This window comes from Mchenga conophoros, linkage group LG17, assembly GCF_057382185.1.
Source record: "Mchenga conophoros isolate Kocher_MC1m ecotype Shallow Benthic linkage group LG17, M_conophoros_male_GT1.1, whole genome shotgun sequence".
NCBI lineage: Eukaryota > Metazoa > Chordata > Actinopteri > Cichliformes > Cichlidae > Mchenga > Mchenga conophoros.
The window spans coordinates 5,266,914-5,286,927 of NC_140542.1; positions in this window are offsets into that span (position 1 = coordinate 5,266,914).

Consider the following 20,014-nt stretch of genomic DNA (forward strand, 5'->3'; position numbering starts at 1 on the left):
TGGTACACATGGTCTTTGATCAGTGATCTTTGATCAACTGGCTTTGATCAGTGGTTGATGATCAGTGGTCATGACAACTGACTATGGCTATGATATCACAACATGACTGGCCAGTTGCAATGTTGATCCTGAGCCAACATTATTATGATGATGCAGGAACAACATAAATGCATTTTTACACATAATCTCCAAATTTCAGACGCTGGGGTACTTGAGCAAACTAACCCGATTTTAAATGTAAGTATTCATTTTAGTACTTAGATGAACATTTTTGCATTCAATTACTGCTTGAAGTCTAAAACCCATGGCCTTTACCAAATGGTACATTTCACCCCTTGAGATGCTCAGCCAGGCCTCTACTGCTTTATTACTTTACTTTGCTACCTTCAGTTGCTGCTTGTTTGTGTGCCTTTCTGTGCTCAGATTTGCTTTCAGTAAGCATGCTCTTTTGGGTTGGACCTGACCACTGAAGTACATCCTACTTCATCGCCTTGACAAACTCTAGGGTTGCTTTTGCGGTATGCTTTGGTTCATTATCCATTTTAAGTGTGAAGCACTGTCTGATCAGTTTTGCAGCATTTTACTGAATCTGAGCAGTTTCATCTTTCCAAACAATTTCTTCCAGATATGGGCAGGCTCTTTTAGATGTTTAATAGCTAAGCTGGCCTTCTTGTTCTTGAACGTGACCAGTAGTTTGCATCCTGCTGTAAAGATGTCTCCTGGTTGTAGAAAACGACACTCTAGTGTTCTTATCTTGGTGAAGCTGTTTTCTTTAACCATTAGGAACTAATAGCGTTGCTAAACTGACTACTGCATTCATTCATTTTTAGAAATGTACCAGACTGTACATTTCCACATACATGGTATACATATACCAAATGCATGTTCAGCATTCGGAATAATCTCCAAAGCATTTATGGGCATAATTTGTCATGAAATAAAGAGGTAAAAGAGGAAACAGGGGTAACATAGAATTTGATGGCAACATTACTTTTAACAACAGTCTGTACACGTCTAGGAATTGATTTTGGGGGAAATTGTGGGTCCATTCTGGTCTGAAATAGGGTAGTCAACGGTCCTGGGACTTCTTTTTCATATTTTTCATCTCATAACCAAATGATTTTAGTTGATGAAATTCTGGAGGTTCAGCACCCGGATGCTTTTAACACACAGCCAGGTTGCTATTTCAGGCCTTCCATGAAAAAGACAATCTGCATGGGAGCATATGCTGCTCTAAAGTCTATATATACCATTAAACATTGATGCTGTCTTTACACAACTGCAATTTGCAAAATCTACAGGCAGTGATGCAGAATAATGCCTGATTTTAATGCAGTCATCTCTTACTCAGGATCATGGGGATCCAATAATGATTTTTGACTTTGTCCCGTGTGCACAGAGATTTTGCCAGTTCTCCGAATCATTTGATGGTCTAACGCAATGTAGATAATGAGATGTTAAAAGTCTTCACAATATTATGATGGAGAACATTTTTCTTAAATTGTTCCACCATTTGGATTCTTTGGTTTTTATGTTTTTTTTTGTGGCATTTTTGCAAATCGAATCTGAGCAGAGCCGTGTTTACTTCTGAGAAACTCTGTCTCTCTAAAATGGTCTTTTTATAACCAATCAAATGATCATCTTTTATGCCAATTAAGCAAATTAGCTGCAAAATATTCCCTCAGCTGTTTTGTTTTAGTACCACTTCTTTTTTCAGCTTTTGGTTGTTCCCATCTTATGATTACCGCCCAGTAGCACTCACTCCTATCATCACTAAGTGCTTAGAGCACCTGGTCCTAGCACACTTCAAATCCTGTCTCCCCCCCACCCTGGACCCCCACCAATTCGCATACCGCCAGAACAGGAGCACAGAGGATGCACTCTCCATCACACTGCACTCTGTCCTCTCACACCTGGACAACAACAACACATATGCCAGAATGCTGTTTATAGACTTCAGTTCAGCATTCAATACAATCCACCCCTCACAACTCATCAGGAAACTGACAGACCTGGGCATCAGTTCCCTCATCTGCAAATGGTTACTGGACTTCCTGACCAACCGCCCCCAACATGTCCGGCTGGATAACTGCTGCTCATCTACAATTACAATGAACACTGGTGTACCACAAGGCTGTGTGATGAGCCCTTTCCTCTACTCCCTCTTCACCCACGACTGCAGACCTGCTGATGGTTCCCACACCATCATTACGTTTGCAGATGACACCACGGTGATTGGCCTCATCAGTGACAACGATGAGGCCGCCTACAGGGAGGAGGTGGATCGTCTGGCTGAGTGGTGCGACAGAAACAACCTGCTGCTTAACACCGAGAAGACCAAGGAGCTCATCGTGGACTACAGGAGGAATGCTGACCCACATCCACCCATCCACATTAAGGGGACGGCTGTGGAGCGTGTGAGCAGCTTCAAGTTCCTGGGAGTTCACATCTCCGAGGATCTCACCTGGACGACCAACTGCTCCAAGCTGGTCAAGAAGGCTCACCAGCGCCTCTTCTTCTTGAGGACTCTGAGGAAGAACCACTTGTCCTCAGACATCCTGGTGAACTTCTATCGTTGCACCATCGAGAGCATCCTGACCAACTGTATAACAGTACGGGAACTGCTCTGCCTCGGACCGGAAGGCGTTGCAGAGGGTCGTGAAAACTGCCCAGCGCATCGCCGGAGCACCACTTCCTGCCATAAAAGACATCTACAGGAACCGGTGTCTGAAAAGGGCTGGGAAAATCATCAAAGACCCCAGTCACCCATCACATGGACTCTTCACCCTCCTGCCCTTTGGGAGGCGCTACAGGAGCCTCCGGACTAAGACCACCAGGTACCGGAACAGCTTCTTCCCCACAGCTGTCAGACTCCTGAACTCTGCCTCCTGACATCTGACCCACGTTAAACTCATGGACTGAACATACACACACACACACACAATGGACAACCGTACCCTCAAACACACAATAATAACATGGACTGAACCACCACTCACAACCACTAGCACTTTATATAGCCTCTGTAGAAACTATCTACACCCTCACTTATCTTAACTGCACTACTGTATAGCTCTGTGTAAATAATCATTCTGTACATTCGATAATCTTTAATCCTACAACTGTTTACAACTTGCACAGTTCCCATTTCTGTATAGCTGTATATCTCAGATTCTGTAAAGTTATTTATTTCATATTCTGTATAGTTTTTCATATTTATATCCTGTTCATATCCTGTACATAGCTTGTACTCACTACAGCCTGTACATACTTATAGTTATAGAATATTCACAACATACTTCATACCGTGTACATTATGACATACCATAATAGACCCATTTCTGTAATATACTCACATATCTATATTATTGCTAATATATATTGTAATATATCTATATCACTAAAGCACTTCTGGATGGATGCAAACTGCATTTCATTGCCCTGTACCTGTGCATGTGCAAAGACAATAAAGTTGAATTCTAATTCTAATTCTAACTTTGAGACATGCTGTTGCCATTAAATTCAAAATGAACTAATATTTGATGTGTTTTTAACATATGGGTTTATGAGGTTTATAAGCCATTAAATTTTAGTTTTATTTCCATTTTAAACAACATTCCAACTTAAAAAATGTAATCATAAGAAATAACAAATTTTGAATGTTGTGCAGTTATGAAGTGAACCTTAGATCACCTCTGCAGGGAAAGACATTTCATTCTGATTCAGTTAAGCACACTGCTTCGCTCTATACGCGTGCATGAAAGAGATTCACTATTGAAGTTTTGATTACATAACAGGAACTGGACTAGCTAGAGGCTCTGAAAAATAAAATCTTAGGCTTCTTTTATTGCTAAGATGTCAAAGAACAATGAGACATTTGGTATCAGCAATTTAAGACCAAACTAATTTTGACACAACACAAAAGAGCTTCACAAAAACTCCTCAGAAGTGCTGTTAAGTGGTTTGCATGCAATTTTAGGAAGCTTGAAGTCACCGGATCTTCTATCGTGACAAACTGAATATTGTATGTGCTGGTATTTAGGGGAATTTAGAGAGTTTACTTTTGTGAGTAAAGCAGCCCGTTTGTATAATGATACTGTTGTAATAGTGGTTGTGAAGGTCTTTGTTCTTCGTGCTCTGAAGAGTAAGGAAAACAGGCAAGAACTTAAAGATCTGAGGTTAGACTATTACTGTAACATGGATTTGGAGTTTGGTCGAAAAGCATCCAGTATCCAACCATGTGGACTGAGACACACATTTTCTCCCACTGGCCAGGGACTGAGTTTCAGTTGTGATATCACTAGTTTGTCTCTCTTTCCCTCTATCTAAATAAAGAAAACTGATTTTGGAGAAAGATCTTACTGTAAGATTATATTACTCCTCTCTCAAACATGATGTCTAAATTTGGCTTCATTTTGTAATTGTGTTTTAATGACAGTGCCAAATGTAAAGTGAGGTTCTGGAGAGCTGGAATGAGAAAATAGGCCCAACCCTTGTGCTGCCTTTGGATATTATAATGAAAAAAAAAAGGCTAATAAAAAGTTAGCTTGAAATATTTTACTGCTAATATTCATGCTAAATGTGATGCATCAGTTTAGCATGAGGTGATGAAAGAATGCTTTCTACTTTCACTTTCAAAAAACTTTAAAAAAACTTGTGCAACCATGTTGATACACTGTATACAGTGGGGCAAAAAAGTATTTAGTCAGCCACCGATTGTGCAAGTTCCCCCACCTAAAATGATGACAGAGGTCAGTAATTTGCACCAGAGGTACACTTCAACTGTGAGAGACAGAATGTGAAAAAAAAATCCATGAATCCACATGGTAGGATTTGTAAAGAATTTATTCGTAAATCAGGGTGGAAAATAAGTATTTGGTCAATAACAAAAATACAACTCAATACTTTGTAACATAACCTTTGTTGGCAATAACAGAGGTCAAACGTTTACTATAGGTCTTTACCAGGTTTGCACACACAGTAGCTGGTATTTTGGCCCATTCCTCCATGCAGATCTTCTCGAGAGCAGTGATGTTTTGGGGCTGTCACCAAGCAACACGGACTTTCAACTCCCGCCACAGATTTTCTATGGGGTTGAGGTCTGGAGACTGGCTAGGCCACTCCAGGACTTTCAAATGCTTCTTACGGAGCCACTCCTTTGTTGCCCGGGCGGTGTGTTTTGGATCATTGTCATGTTGGAAGACCCAGCCTCGTTTCATCTTCAAAGTTCTCACTGATGGAAGGAGGTTTTGGCTCAAAATCTCACGATACATGGCCCCATTCATTCTGTCCTTAACACGGATCAGTCGTCCTGTCCCCTTGGCAGAGAAACAGCCCCATAGCATGATGTTTCCACCCCCATGCTTCACAGTAGGTATGGTGTTCTTGGGATGCAACTCAGTATTCTTCTTCCTCCAAACACGACAAGTTGAGTTTATACCAAAAAGTTCTACTTTGGTTTCATCTGACCACATGACATTCTCCCAATCCTCTGCTGTATCATCCATGTGCTCTCTGGCAAACTTCAGACGGGCCTGGACATGCACTGGCTTCAGCAGCGGAACACGTCTGGCACTGCGGGATTTGATTCCCTGCCGTTGTAGTGTGTTACTGATGGTGACCTTTGTTACTTTGGTCCCAGCTCTCTGCAGGTCATTCACCAGGTCCCCCCGTGTGGTTCTGGGATCTTTGCTCACCGTTCTCATGATCATTTTGACCCCACGGGATGAGATCTTGCGTGGAGCCCCAGATCGAGGGAGATTATCAGTGGTCTTGTATGTCTTCCATTTTCTGATGATTGCTCCCACAGTTGATTTCTTCACACCAAGCTGCTTGCCTATTGTAGATTCACTCTTCCCAGTCTGGTGCAGGTCTACAATACTTTTCCTGGTGTCCTTCGAAAGCTCTTTGGTCTTGGCCATGGCGGAGTTTGGAGTCTGACTGTTTGAGGCTGTGGACAGGTGTCTTTTATACAGATGATGAGTTCAAACAGGTGCCATTCATACAGGTAACGAGTGGGGGACAGAAAAGCTTCTTACAGAAGACGTTACAGGTCTGTGAGAGCCAGAGATTTTCCATGTTTGAGGTGACCAAATACTTATTTGCCACCCTGATTTACGAATGAATTCTTTACAAATCCTACCATGTGAATTCATGGATTTTTTTTTCACATTCTGTCTCTCACAGTTGAAGTGTAGCTCTGGTGCAAATTACTGACCTCTGTCATCATTTTAAGTGGGGGAACTTGCACAATCGGTGGCTGACTAAATACTTTTTTGCCCCACTGTAAGTGTTCACCCAGATGCAGGTGAGGTATAAAACCTAATAGAGCCTTTACTAGCAGTAAAAACCAAAGTCAAAGAACAGACGAGACACAGCTGGGGTAATACATAGGTGACGGTAATCAAGACAGTCACAGCAAATGAGAAATACCAGTCAAGCAGTCCAAGCATGGCCAGGGATCATTGTGCTGGCTGGCCCAGGATTACATGCAGCGAATGTGGCAGCTTTTTTCCCAATTTCCTAAGGCTTCTGTGGCTTAAAAACTTGGGTACACCTTAACATCTGTGTTCCAGCTCAGGCACAGGAACACAATTTTCGGTGTGTTTTCAGGTGTTTGAAAAAGTTAAGTTGCTTTGCGGTGCAGATACAACTTTGCAACACTCTTTAAATATGATTTCTTCTTGGTTAAAGTCACTTTTACTGTTTACTTTCTGATGTGCCAAACATCTGAATTTGGTTGTATATCTGTCTTATAATTTAGTGTTACTTGTTAAAGCTGTGCAGTGCAGGGAACAGGTGTGACTGGCCCATGGAGATTAGTGACTGCTTGATCACGATCTATAATTATGGGAAGCCAAAATCGTAATCAAGATTAAAATTTGATTAATTATGTAGCCCTTCTTCATCTCTCTCTGCTGAGTTCACTATGGAAATGATGTACTGTTTTGAATGTGAAAACCAAATCAAAGTGTGAGATAAAGAAGGTAGGCAAGGCAAAAAACAAAAAGAGCCCTTACTGACAATCCAAAAAAAACAACAACCAAAAAACCAAACTGGGCACAAAACTGAAACCAAGCTGGCAGCAACTTAATTTTTCTTTTCAAATGAAAACAGTGGTCCGAATCTTTGTATTTCACTGATAGCACGACAGCAGCAAGCTTGGCACTGTTGCACACAGAAATCAGTGCTCCACTGGCATTTGCTTAGAAACTGCAGAAGAACTCCATCCCATCTACATGGGAAAGAATTTAAGAGCTATTCCCAGGCACATTATTGATTTTCCCATGTGTCAAAGTTTTGATACACTCACAACTGGCAGGGGCAGAACAGGGGGACCGCATCCAAATAAACTGACAGAGCTCCAAGATTTGACTTGGAAAGAAAAAAAACTGTATGTGTGTATACTACAATTTTTTAGCATATATATATATATATATATATATATATATATATATATATATATATATATATATATTTACTTTTTGTATCAAAGTCATGTTTTTGTGGATTCCAAATGATTTTCTTCAACAGTGAGAAGACTAATTTTAGCTGTTGGTGACATAACTTATTCCTAAATGTAGTATGCCTCTCCTGGGAGTGAGTTTGCCATTTTCTCCAATAAAGCTTTTCCCTTGGAGCCTTCTGTCTTATGTATGCTTTACAGAAGATTATTATGTGCAAGTTGAAGTGAATATTATGTGTGCATTCTAGAGATTAATGTAAATGAAACAATTCATTCAATAGTTTTGATTAATTAAAAGTACTGCCACAGACCACTAGATGACTATTAAAAGAAACGGCAGATTTATAGGTTACACATGAGAGCAAAATTCTCAGCAGCTACCGCAAAAAGGATCAGGTTCCAGTTCTGGACCACAGTAGCCCCAACAATGTTTGGCTGCTAACACGAGTGGTAATAGTGTTGAAAGTGCTGGAAGTTTCTGGATGGGAAGCAGTGGAGGGATCGTAACATGTCAAGTTAGTGTTCTTGTGGCTTTGAATGGATGTTTCAGACAGTAATGTGAACTTCCTGATCCTTATCTGATTCATTGAAATTCTTTATTGGTCAGCCCAGTTTTTAGAATTATGGTCATATTCAGTGTGTGTAAACTCATTTCCCTCCTCCCTTTTTAAACAGCCTCCATCATCTTTAGCTGACTGTTTTATGCTAGGGTGGCCTTACTCTATTTTTTACCTTAAACAAAGCTGGATTGTTCCCCGACTTTTAACACACTTTATAATAAAAGTAAGATTTTATGATAGTGATGTTGGAAAGGATCAGCCAATATTTAGTTCCAGCCCTTCTTTTTACTTTGAAGAAACAAAAAACACACAGCAGCAATAACAATTCCTTCAGGGATCTAAGCTAATGTTTGTTCTGCCCTGAAAGGTCAAAAACCTAATACCTATCTGAAATCATGTCAAAGAGCAGAACTTTTGTGCAGTCCCCTTGATGGCCCAATCAAGAGTCTGTCTGTCGCAAAAAGTTTTTCTTGTTGCCATATTCTTACCGTAAAGGAAAATTATGTTTTGGCATTTGTCTTCAAATCAAATTGTCTCTCTGTCATCATGTGGCGTGCAAAAGCACTTGGTTTGATGATGAAAAACAAGCAGATTTATTTAATCATGAAAGCTTAACTGCTCACACCAGGAGAAGCAGATATTTTTAGTGAAACCAAAAACTCATGGGACTTGAAACAGAGAAATGTAGCCACTTTCACACACAGCTGATTGAGAAAGAGTTGAAAGATGAATGTGTAAAACTTAATGTATATAAAAAAAACCCCCTCCAATTCTACGAAGTGGGAGCCATAATCACTGTAGTTCTCTCTCTCTATTCATCATTTCTCCATCAGACAGAGTTTTGACATTGCTGTGTGCCAGCTGCCTCAACGCCTCTCCATCATCTTCCTCTTCCTTCATTATGTCCCTGCCGTCACATGCTGTCACTTCCCTTTCTTCCCCCGCTTCGTTCACTCTTCAGTCTTGATGGTCCACTCAGGGGACTTTTAAACTGTAGTATGTAGAATGTGCATTTCTGTATTCATCATCAAAATGAATCATAATGACAGATACATTTTTAGAATGGACTGTTCTTCACTATTAGCCCTTTTCCACTAGTATCTACTCAGCTTGGCTCAACTTAGTTTTGGACGTTTTCTATTACAGTCAAGTACCACATAATGTGCATGGGGTTCTTATAGCAATGTGGCAAGAAGTCCAGGTCATCTGCTAATCACAAGGTTGGTGGTTCATCCCTGGCTGCTCCAGTCTGGATGCCTAATATCCTTGGGCAGCTACTAAGCCCAAGCTGCTCTCTGATGCATCGACCGGAGTATGAATGTGTCTAAATGGTAGATAGAAAGTAGTTCTGCACTGAAAAAGCTCTTGTATGAATGAGTAATGTTGTACAAAGCACTTTTAAAGAATCTGTTGATTTACCATTTGCTTTTTTTTTTTTTTTTTGGTCCAGCCATTTACCTCATTGCCAGCTTTCAAAAATGGTGGTTTTGATTTTCATGAACAAGATGCTCTGACTTGTCGAGTGACACCACTCAGTGGCATGCAGTCTCTTGATGTCATATTTTCAGATCACTTGGAACCTCTAAGCTGCGCGCGTGCGCAATTGCGCACTGCTGGCACGGTCTCTGTGCACAGAAGATCTGCGTTGCGCACAAAAAAAATCTAACTTGAATTGAAATTAAAATTAAAACTTTAACAATTCTGTTTTGCAGTGTTAGTCAGTAAGTGACTGGCTGCTCCCATATGGGATTAGAACAATGCCACCTTATCCCATAGTCCAGCCAATGATGCGATTCACATTCGTATATATAATATCGTATTGTAGCTAGCAAAGCGGCGCGGCTGATGTGGAACGTGTACAACCATTGGAGATGTGAGCAGGACAGACGGAACAATTGATGGAAAAAGTGTGGACTTTATATCAGTTTTTAAATTGTGTTGATAGGCCACGTAAAACCAGAGTTATGATAAAAATATATGCAATGTTTGGTTTTCTTCCTGAATACTGTCGTTGTTTATATTTACTGCGGCAAGAAACGGTAAAAACGGCGTTTTATAAGGAAAGCGCTCGAAAGCCTGTGAGCAAAAACAACGCCAAAAAACCCCACCCTTTCCTATTGGTGGAAAAATGTACCATGTCGACCAATCAAAAAATTATATGACAACATCGCATTTAGTTGTTTAGGAAGGGGGAAGTTTTAGGAGTGTTTTGAGATGTGAGAGATTTGCGACGTTTAGCGCAAATCTTGTGTGGTTAGTGTGTAGTGTAGTCAATAGTTTTGTTGTGTGTGTCAGAACAATGAGGCGACTGCTGAATGTTACAGGTGTTACAGCAGTGATACATCTCCTGCTGTCAGGCCTGCAGGTATCAGGCTGTTGTTCTCCTTCATCTCATAGTGGACAGAAATTATTTTTTGGAGTGGCACAAATAATTTGTGTGGCATCAGATTTGATGCAGAACAGCTGATTGTTCTGTAAATAGTTTGAAATGTTTATTTAAAAAAACGCCTTGGCTGCATTTTTAGGTAAACAGCTGCAAAAAACTTTGTTGTTTGCATAACTCAGTTACTTTTTTTGAAGAAGTAACTATATAATTAATTGCCAACATTAGTCATTATATACGGTATTTTGCAGACAGAGAGTTACAGACTCTCTCCCAGACCACAGACTCATACTCATAATACAAGTCAACTTTATAAAAAAAAAAGAAAGTTGTGTTTTCAAAACTGGAGTTAAAGTTAAGTTTTACTTCCAATATTGTTAATATACTACATAGGTCATGAACAAGATTTTTTCATTGTAAGTGGGCTAAAGCAGTTAATTAAAAGTAGTCTAACATAAATGCTGTAATTTGATTATTTTAATAAACCATGTAACTTGGATGGATTCGATGCTGGCGTGACCACAGTGCACATGTCTAATGTTGCTCACAGTGGTCCAAGTGTCCGCTCAGGGAGTTTGTATGTTCGCTCAGACACATGAAAAATTAGAGGGAACATTGCTTGGAACCCCACCTAATGGAAAACTTGAAAACCAGAGTTCAGCTGAGCTGGAACTAGAGGAAAAGGGCTGTGTGCACTCTTGGGGGAATGTTATCCGACTAATATTGTGGCTTACTTATTAACACTCTGGCAGTATCTGGTCACTAGCGAAAAATATTAACTGATCGATTTGGAGGTGGATGCTTGTGGTTATGGCTAGGTGAAATCATACACAATGAGGGTGTGGCACAAAATTTTTTGGTTGCTAGCAATGTGCATGCAGTTTGCAAGCAAAACACTGGCTCAGTAATCACTCAGTAGTTCTGAAACTTAAAGTAACTTAAACCAATTGTCAAAAGGATCAGCTTTTATTTTTAGGGTGAAAAGTCTCAGTTTCTGGCTTGTGTAAGACAACACCAAAGCCAAAAAGAGAGTGAATGTTAGACAATGTTAAGAGTTTAGGAAACATTATGATGCCAATAGCATTTCCCTAACCTAAGGAAGTAGAAAAATGCCTAAAAATGTTAATCAGCCATAAAAAGTTATTCCTCAGCTGTCTTAGGAGGAGATTCTTGAAAACCAATGAAAACAGATGGAGATTTCTTCCAAGATTCCTTTGGGAAAAAACAGATATGCAAGTGTTATAACCCCCTAAGCAGCAAAGACGTTATCTGGCACTGGGTGTAGCAAAGAAAAAAACTATTTACCACCAGATAGTTAATGTCAGTAGAAGTAGTATTTATTTTACCATTGAGGAAAACCAACCAATTGCAAGACAAAAATAAACACAGGGAAGCTTTAAGCTTTGGGCTCTCCAAGGCCAAAACAAATAAAATATCCCCTTCTAGCTTAAAAAGAGTGCTAGCTACAAGAAAAACAGTAGAATTGTTGAGCGGTCTGTCTAACCACAAAACATTAGAAAAAGTGCTGGAACAAAAATGATAGGGAACCCCCACCAGCTTCCACTGTGACCTGATACACTTGCCTTTGTAAATGTACACATTTAGCCACTTAGAAGTCATACCAAGCTGCACAAGGTTGTACAGTCACAGGCAGGATCAATGCAGATCAAGGCCCAGAGAACAAAAGGCATGACATGTTCAGATGGCTGATGAGCTGCAACACATCTCAGCTGCGGGAATAAGGAAAACCTGAAACAATGGAGGAGAAAGAGCTCTATCTACACATGAAGAGAGCCCCTAGAGGTCACTGACCATGACAGTAAAGTTGACAGCTTTTACATTGCAACTCTATTGAGTATTTTTCTCTTTCTTTTAATTGACAATGCTGAAAGAGAAGGTTACATGAATAAAAAAATGAGATTGTGATGTGTCGCCTCCATCTGTGGTCAACTGAAAATCAGTTGTCTTTAAAAAGCAATTTGAAAACCATTATCACAATAGCGTCCTTTAAGCTGCGAGGCATGTGAATATGCATTATGCGTTAAGACCTTTTTTAATTCCATCAGCTGCTAACCGAAAAGACACATTTCCTGCTGTGAGATGGAGAATGTGGAGTGACTCTGCTGTCCTAAATCTTTCCCTCATGCCTCTCCATACAGGACAGGGCCATGGAAATAATTCATGTTGTGTGTCCTCGTCCTTGGGAAGGAAAAAAAATGCTGCCGACATGTCTAGGACGAAAGGAGATGGGAGGAGAAAGACGTCTGAAAATAGAGGAGGGGATGACAGAGGGAGAGATGGATGGGTAGAGTGTAAGAGGTAGGAAGAAAAGATCGTGTGAGGGACTGTGAGAGACTTGTCAAAACCTGGCCTCTTTGCTGCTTTGCCAACTCCTTTTAGCATGCTGCTTACGCGTATTCAGAGTGGGGTATAAGTGTATGTGTCTCTGCATGCTAGGAATCAGCACCTCCTGCTATCTCAAATGCAATACTCAATTTATGGTTTCTAGTTTTCCTGCAAGTCAGTGCATTCTTAAGTAGAAAAAAGAAGATAAACACATACTCAGAACTGAAAAACAGATATACAGCACATGATCTACACATCAGACAGATAACTCAAAGCAGTCATAAAAGATGCAGTGAAATCTCCCCATGATAGTCACTGCATTTTTGTTGAAAGATAGTTGAAAGATAGCCTTACTCTGATGTTTTAAATAGATAACACACATTCTCAAATCCCGATAGCTGAACCAGAACTTGTGTGATTATGTGTGTATATATTTGAAGACATTCAGTGAAGCACCTTCAAGTCTTTAAACTCTTTAATGAACTCAGTAAAACAATCATTATTATCATCCAGCTGAAGGATCGATGAGGTTATGCAATGGTGAGGCTTCTCTTGTTTGTCCATTCTACTACTTTACATTTCTACTCCTCCTACGCTATTATTCAAATTTTACACACAACGATCACCTAATGGGTCTACACCCTAAATGTGTAAAGATACTGAACCGTAACTTGCTTTCAATTCAATTCAATTCAATTCAATTCAATTCAATTCAATTTTATTTATATAGCACCAAATCACAACAACAGTCGCCTCAAGGCACTTTATATTGTAAGGTAGACCCTACAATAATACATTCAGAGAAAAACCCAACAATCATATGACCCCCTATGAGCAAGCACTTTGGCGACAGTGGGAAGGAAAAACTCCCTTTTAACAGAAAGAAACCTCCGGCAGAACCAGGCTCAGGGAGGGGCGGGGCCATCTGCTGCGACCGGTTGGGATCAGAGAAGGAAAGCAGGATAAAGACATGATGTGATTCAATGCAGAGAGGTTAATAACACATGTTGAGTGAGAAAGGTGACTGACAAGGAAATACTCAATGCATCATTGGAATCCCCCAGTAGCCTACACCTATTGCAGCATAACTGATCCAGGGTCACCTGGTCCAGCCCTAACTATATGCTTTAGCAAAAAGGAAAGTTTTAAGCCTAATCTTAAAAGTAGAGATAGTGTCTGTCTCCTGAATCCAAACTGGAAGCTGGTTCCACAGAAGAGGGGCCTGAAAACTGAAGGCTCTCCCTCCCATTCTACTTTTAAATACTCTAGGAACAACAAGTAAGCCTGCAGAGCGAGAGCGAAGTGCTCTAATAGGGTGATATGGTACTACAAGGTCATTAAGATAAGATGGGGCCTGATTATTTAAAACCTTGTATGTGAGGAGCAGGATTTTGAATTCAATTCTGGATTTAACAGGAAGCCAATGAAGGGAAGCCAAAACAGGAGAAATATGCTCTCTCTTTCTAGTCCCTGTCAGTACTCTTGCTGCAGCATTTTGGATTAGCCGAAGACTTTTCAGGGAGTTTTTAGGACATCCTGATAATAATGAATTACAGTAGTCCAGCCTGGAAGTAATAAATGCATGAACTAGTTTTTCAGCGTCACTATGTGACAGGATATTTCTACTTTTAGAGATGTTGCGCAAGTGGAAAAAAACAGTCCTACATTCTTGTTTAATACACTGAACAAAAATATAAACGCAACACTTTTGTTTTTGCTCCCATTCCCCATGGGATGGACGTAGAGACCTAAAATTCAATCCAGATACACAATATAACCATCCCTCCCAAACAGTGGTCACAAATCAGTCCAAATGTGTGGTAGTGGGCACATCTGCTATATTGAGATAATCCATCCCACCTCACAGGTGTGCCACATCAGGATGCTGATCTGACATCATGAGTAGTGCACAGGTGTACCTCAGACTGCCCACAACAAAAGGCCACCCTGGAATGTGCAGTTTTGTCTCACAGCAAAATGCCACAGATGCCACAAGCAATGAGGGAGCGTGCAATTGGCATGCTGACAGCAGGAATGTCAACCAGATCTGTCGCCCGTGCATTGAATGTTCATTTCTCAACCATAAGCCGTCTCCACAGGCGTTTCAGAGAATATGGCAGCACATCCAACCGGCCTCACAACCGCAGACCTCGTGTAACCACACCAGCCCAGGACCTCCACATCCAGCAGGTTCACCTCCAAGATCGTCTGAGACCAGCCACCCAGACAGCTGCTGGAACAATTGGTTTGCACAACCAAACAATTTCTGCACAAACTGTCAGAAACCGTCTGAGGGACGCTCAACTGCATGCCCGTCGTCCTCATCGGGGTCTTGACCTGACTCCAGCTCGTCGCCGTAACAGACTTGTGTGGGCAAATGCTCACATTCGATGGCGTCTGGCACGTTGGAGAGGTGTGCGCTTCACGGATGAATCATGGTTCACATTGTTCAGGGCAGATGGCAGCTGAGAATGTCCCAGTTCTTGCATGGCCAGCATACTCACCGGACATGTCACCCATTGAGCATGTTCGGGATGTGCTTGACCGGCGTATACGACAGCGTGTACCAGTTCCCACGAATATCCAACAACCTCGCACAGCCATTGAAGTGGAGTGGACCAACATTCCACAGGCCACAATTGACAATCTGATAGACTCCATGCGACGATGTGTTGCACTGCATGAGGCAAATGGTGGTCACACCAGATACTGACCGGTTCTGGGTCCCCAGACCCCCAATAGCGCAAAAAACTGCACATTCCAGGGTGGCCTTTTGTTGTGGGCAGTCTGAGGTACACCTGTGCACTACTCATGATGTCAGATCAGCATCCTGATGTGGCACACCTGTGAGGTGGGATGGATTATCTCAATATAGCAGATGTGCCCACTACCACACATTTGGACTGATTTGTGACCACTGTTTGGGAGGGATGGTTATATTGTGTATCTGGAATGAATTTTAGGTCTCTACGTCCATCCCATGGGGAATGGGAGCAAAAACAAAAGTGTTGCGTTTATATTTTTGTTCAGTGTATGTGCATTGAAGGACATGTCCTGGTCAAAAATGACTCTAAGGTTCCTCACAGCGTTACTGGAGGCCAAGGTAATGCCATCCAGAATAAGAATCTGGTTAGATACCATATTTCTAAGATTTTCAGTGCTGCATTCTCCTTACCTTTTTTCCTACAATCAATTGTGCCTGAGCCCTCCCCCCCTCCCCCCCCCCACACACACACACACCCAACACACACAGAGCACAACACAGCTTCTATAGCATGTGACACTATACATTAAAGAATAAAATAGACAATGAAAAGGAAGTCATGAGGGAAATGATAGTGGAAGGGAAAGAATTAAGAATCACAAAAAACTCTCTTCCATTCTGTTCCTGCTCCTCCAGTCTGAGATGCTAATTCAGTAATTGATCCTGAGTGGCTGCACTGAAGTTACACTGTGTGTGTGTGTGTGTGTGTGTGTATGACTGGGGTTACAGCCCTTCTTGTTCTGAATCAGGGATGTGGAAGAGGAGGAAGGGTCACCGCCTGGGAACATAAAGAGGTAGAGGAGGAAATTGCACAGAGAATGAGAGAGGTTTCTGCTATGGAAGATACTTGGGTGAAAGATTTAATGTTAAAACTACAGACAAGTGCAAACAAGACAGAGAGAAGCAGAGAGCAGAGTGGAGTTGCAAAAGTTGTGTGAATTATAATGATTCTGGAAATATGGGTAGCATGACAGCAGGGCAGGACTGGAACAAAAAGTTCACAATAACAGTTGCTTCAAGGCACTTTAAGGTAAAGACTCTACAGCAATACAAAGAAAACTAAGGAAAACACCAACAATCATATGATCCCCTATGAGCGACTGCTTTGGTGACAATGGTAAGGAAAAACAGTCTTTTAACAGGAAGAAACCTCCAGCAGAACTAGGCTCAGGGCAGGGGAGAAGGGAAGAAGACAGGAAAAAAGACATACTGAGGAAGAGAGCAACATGGTGGTGGTAGTGTGGTGTTCTGGGGTTGCCTTACTGCTTTCAGGACCTGGACAACTTGCTGTAATTGATGGAGCCATGTTTCTTTTCTACCAGAAAATGATGAAGAAGAATGTCTAGCCATCAGTTCATGCATTGAAGCTCGAGCTCAAGTTATGCAGCAGGTCAATAATCCAAAATACACCAGCAGAGCCACGTCCAAATGACTTAAAAATAAATAAATAAACAAATAAATAAAGACATCCTGCATATAGCAAAGAAAAAAAAACTGGCAGCACATAGTTATGAAACTGTAAATGGTTAAATAGCAGAGTAAGAGGGGGTTTATCATTTCTGCTTGCGCTTCTGTAAAAGTGTGAGGGATTTGAGGCAAGTTTGTTTGCACGCTCAGAGGGCCAGGAAGGGTTAGCATTCATGCTAGGGGATAGAGTTCGCAAAGGTGTGGTTTACCTGCACGGCACAAACTGGGTGAAGATGATGTTCAAACTCTTTCCCTTGTACACATAACTTTACTGAGATCATTTTATGTAGCAACTTTACAAATTTTGCTCATTGAACATTTATAGTTTGTGCGAGCAACTGCATATCAAAATAACCAAAAAGCAAAAGAAAGGGAGAAAAGAAAGGGGCGATGACAATGGAGATTAAATGATTAGTATTCTGCTTTTAATTTACTGACCCCAAAATCAGTTTTTGGTATTGCCTAACATTTGTGTGTGTGAGTGAGAGACAAAAAAACAAAAAAACAAAAAACAAATCTTGAAAGACGGCAGAAGCAAGCATGGTGGTCAGAAATGAAAAGTACTGTTTAGGCTTCACATTCACATGCATAACATAAGTTAAACAACAAGCACATGGTCTTTTCTGGCAGTTCACTGCCTCAGCTTAGTGATGTCACTGTGATCTTTGTGAGGCTGAAAACATCGTTATTTTTCTTCTTTCTGCTAATCAGAGCACCCTTATAAATAAAGACATTCATTATTTTTGCAGCTGAATATAAAATCCATTCCTTTTCATGACCTAATGCCTTAATTTGTTTGAATGTTTTTAATGCTGATGTTTTATAGTCAGTAATTTTTTATGAATGTTGTCTTTTTAAATGGTGGCTGTTTTACTTGGGACAAAAATTCTTTGAGCATTCATTCAGTTCCTTGTATGGGTGTATAAATTATGCACAATGTTCAAATGGGATTTAAGATAACAGCAGAAGAGCAGACATATGGTGGAAAAAGTCTGAGATGCTTTTGGATAGCTAAACCCCAGATCTGAGAAATGTCTGCTTTTCATCAATCCAGCTCTAACGTTGGCCTGGATCCGATTTTTGTCCTCCTGGACTGAGGGGTAAAATGTCAGCAGAAAGCAGCACCCGGTCAAACCATCAGCTCCAAAATCCCACTGAGATGAGCTGAGAATTGACATCAGTGACTAGGCTGATGCAAACCGAGCCAGCAATAAAATTGCAAGAGATCTTACATCACACAACTAGCTCTATTGAAAGTATTGCAATGTACCATTCTGATCTCCCCTTTTTATGGGTGCAAAAAATGTAATATTATACAAAAAAATTGAGGTCAAAATACAGTAAAATACTATATTAGGATTATTAGTATTTGTTCAATGAAAATGGATCTGGATAAATTAAATACCTCTGGGACTAATGTGCCAATTCCAAAACTACAGTAGTTTGTATAGCCACTTAAGGCTGGCTATAAAAGTGTAGTCAGTCCCTGTAGTTTCTTATGCTGTAAATATCTTTACAGCAGCACATTTGTCTACAGTAAAAACAATAACATCAATGAAATGGTAGTTCATCCCGCTCTTGTTTCATATCAATTCATAGGTTATTGCACAGAGGTTAAACCAATGCTGTAGAAGAGTAGAGAATAAAAACAAAAATTGACTTTCAAACAATGAATCAGTCAATATTCAATACTAATCCATCAAATTCTTCTGTTTTTAAATGATAGAGTTGTGCTATTGATAAGTTTATAACTCACACAATCAGCAGCTGTTTAGTACTTTTCCTTTGTGCCTTCAGATATACTCAGCTTTATTAACATAGTGAATTTTTCAAGTCTTATTGACCAAAGTGCTTAAAGAACACACTTTTAATGTTACAGTGCTTTTCCTCTTACACACACTCCTGTGTCCATATTTTATCTTCTGTTGCAAAATCAGCTGCTCTACTGTTAATACAGTTTTCAATAACTGTAACTGGTGTCGAGTGACCCGGTGTCACGGTCGGATGGTCCTCCCCGGACAACGTGCCTGCTGTGTGTTTTGTTTGGTGTAGTGTGAGTCTGAGTCAGATGGACCCTAGTCAGTGAGACCCTGGTTCAGTGAGTCAATGTATCACGATGACTAGCTAGAGAGGAGGTAAGTAGTCGGGTCAGCAAGTGGTGTGGGAGTGGCTAAGTGTGTGTGTGTGTGTGTGTGTGTGTGTGTGTGTGTAGGTATGTGACTTGGTGAAGTTGTTTTCTTGGTGTTTCCCCCTTGTTTCCCCTAGTGTTTGGTCATGTTTTCTTGGGGTTTCCCACTTGTTTCCCCTAATGTTATGGTTAGGGTTTCCCAATACTGATGTTTTGAATATGAATAAAATAAATAAAAATAAATATGTTTAAGTTTACCAGTATAATAAATCAGAAAATAGAATAACAGTGATTCTAATAACAGGCCTCCCTCATTGAGAGCCCCTGTATGTGTAGTGCAGGATGAGGGTGAAAGAGACACACTGGGGCCACTAATTTCAGAGTTGTCTGACTTATAAAATGTATGATTTCATAAAAATAAGTTGCGTAAAATAAATCCAAATAAATAAATGATGATTGACAAACAGTTTTTAAAAGGAAACATTCCTCTGCATTTGAATTAAAAAGGGATTATGTTACAGTAAAAGCCATCGTAAAATGCGCTACAGACATGATAACCAGCTTCATGTGAGCACTTGTCCCGTACGTTGAACTTGCCTGACTGTAATGGGCTAAGTTTCCATTCAGCTTAAACACTCCCAAAAAAATCTCCAGGACGCAGACGGTTGAACTCCAGGAGTTTTTACTGGGCACTTTTGTGAAACTGTAAACACAATACAATGAAATATACTGTAAACACAATACAATGAAATATATGAAATGTATTATAGATGCAATAAGCTCAAAGCATCTGGCTAATTATTACAGCTTGACAGCCTAGCCGCACAGCTTATATGAGACACAATAAAGCCAACTGAATAACAGACAACAGTTCAAAACGCTTCACCGCTTAATTATACAA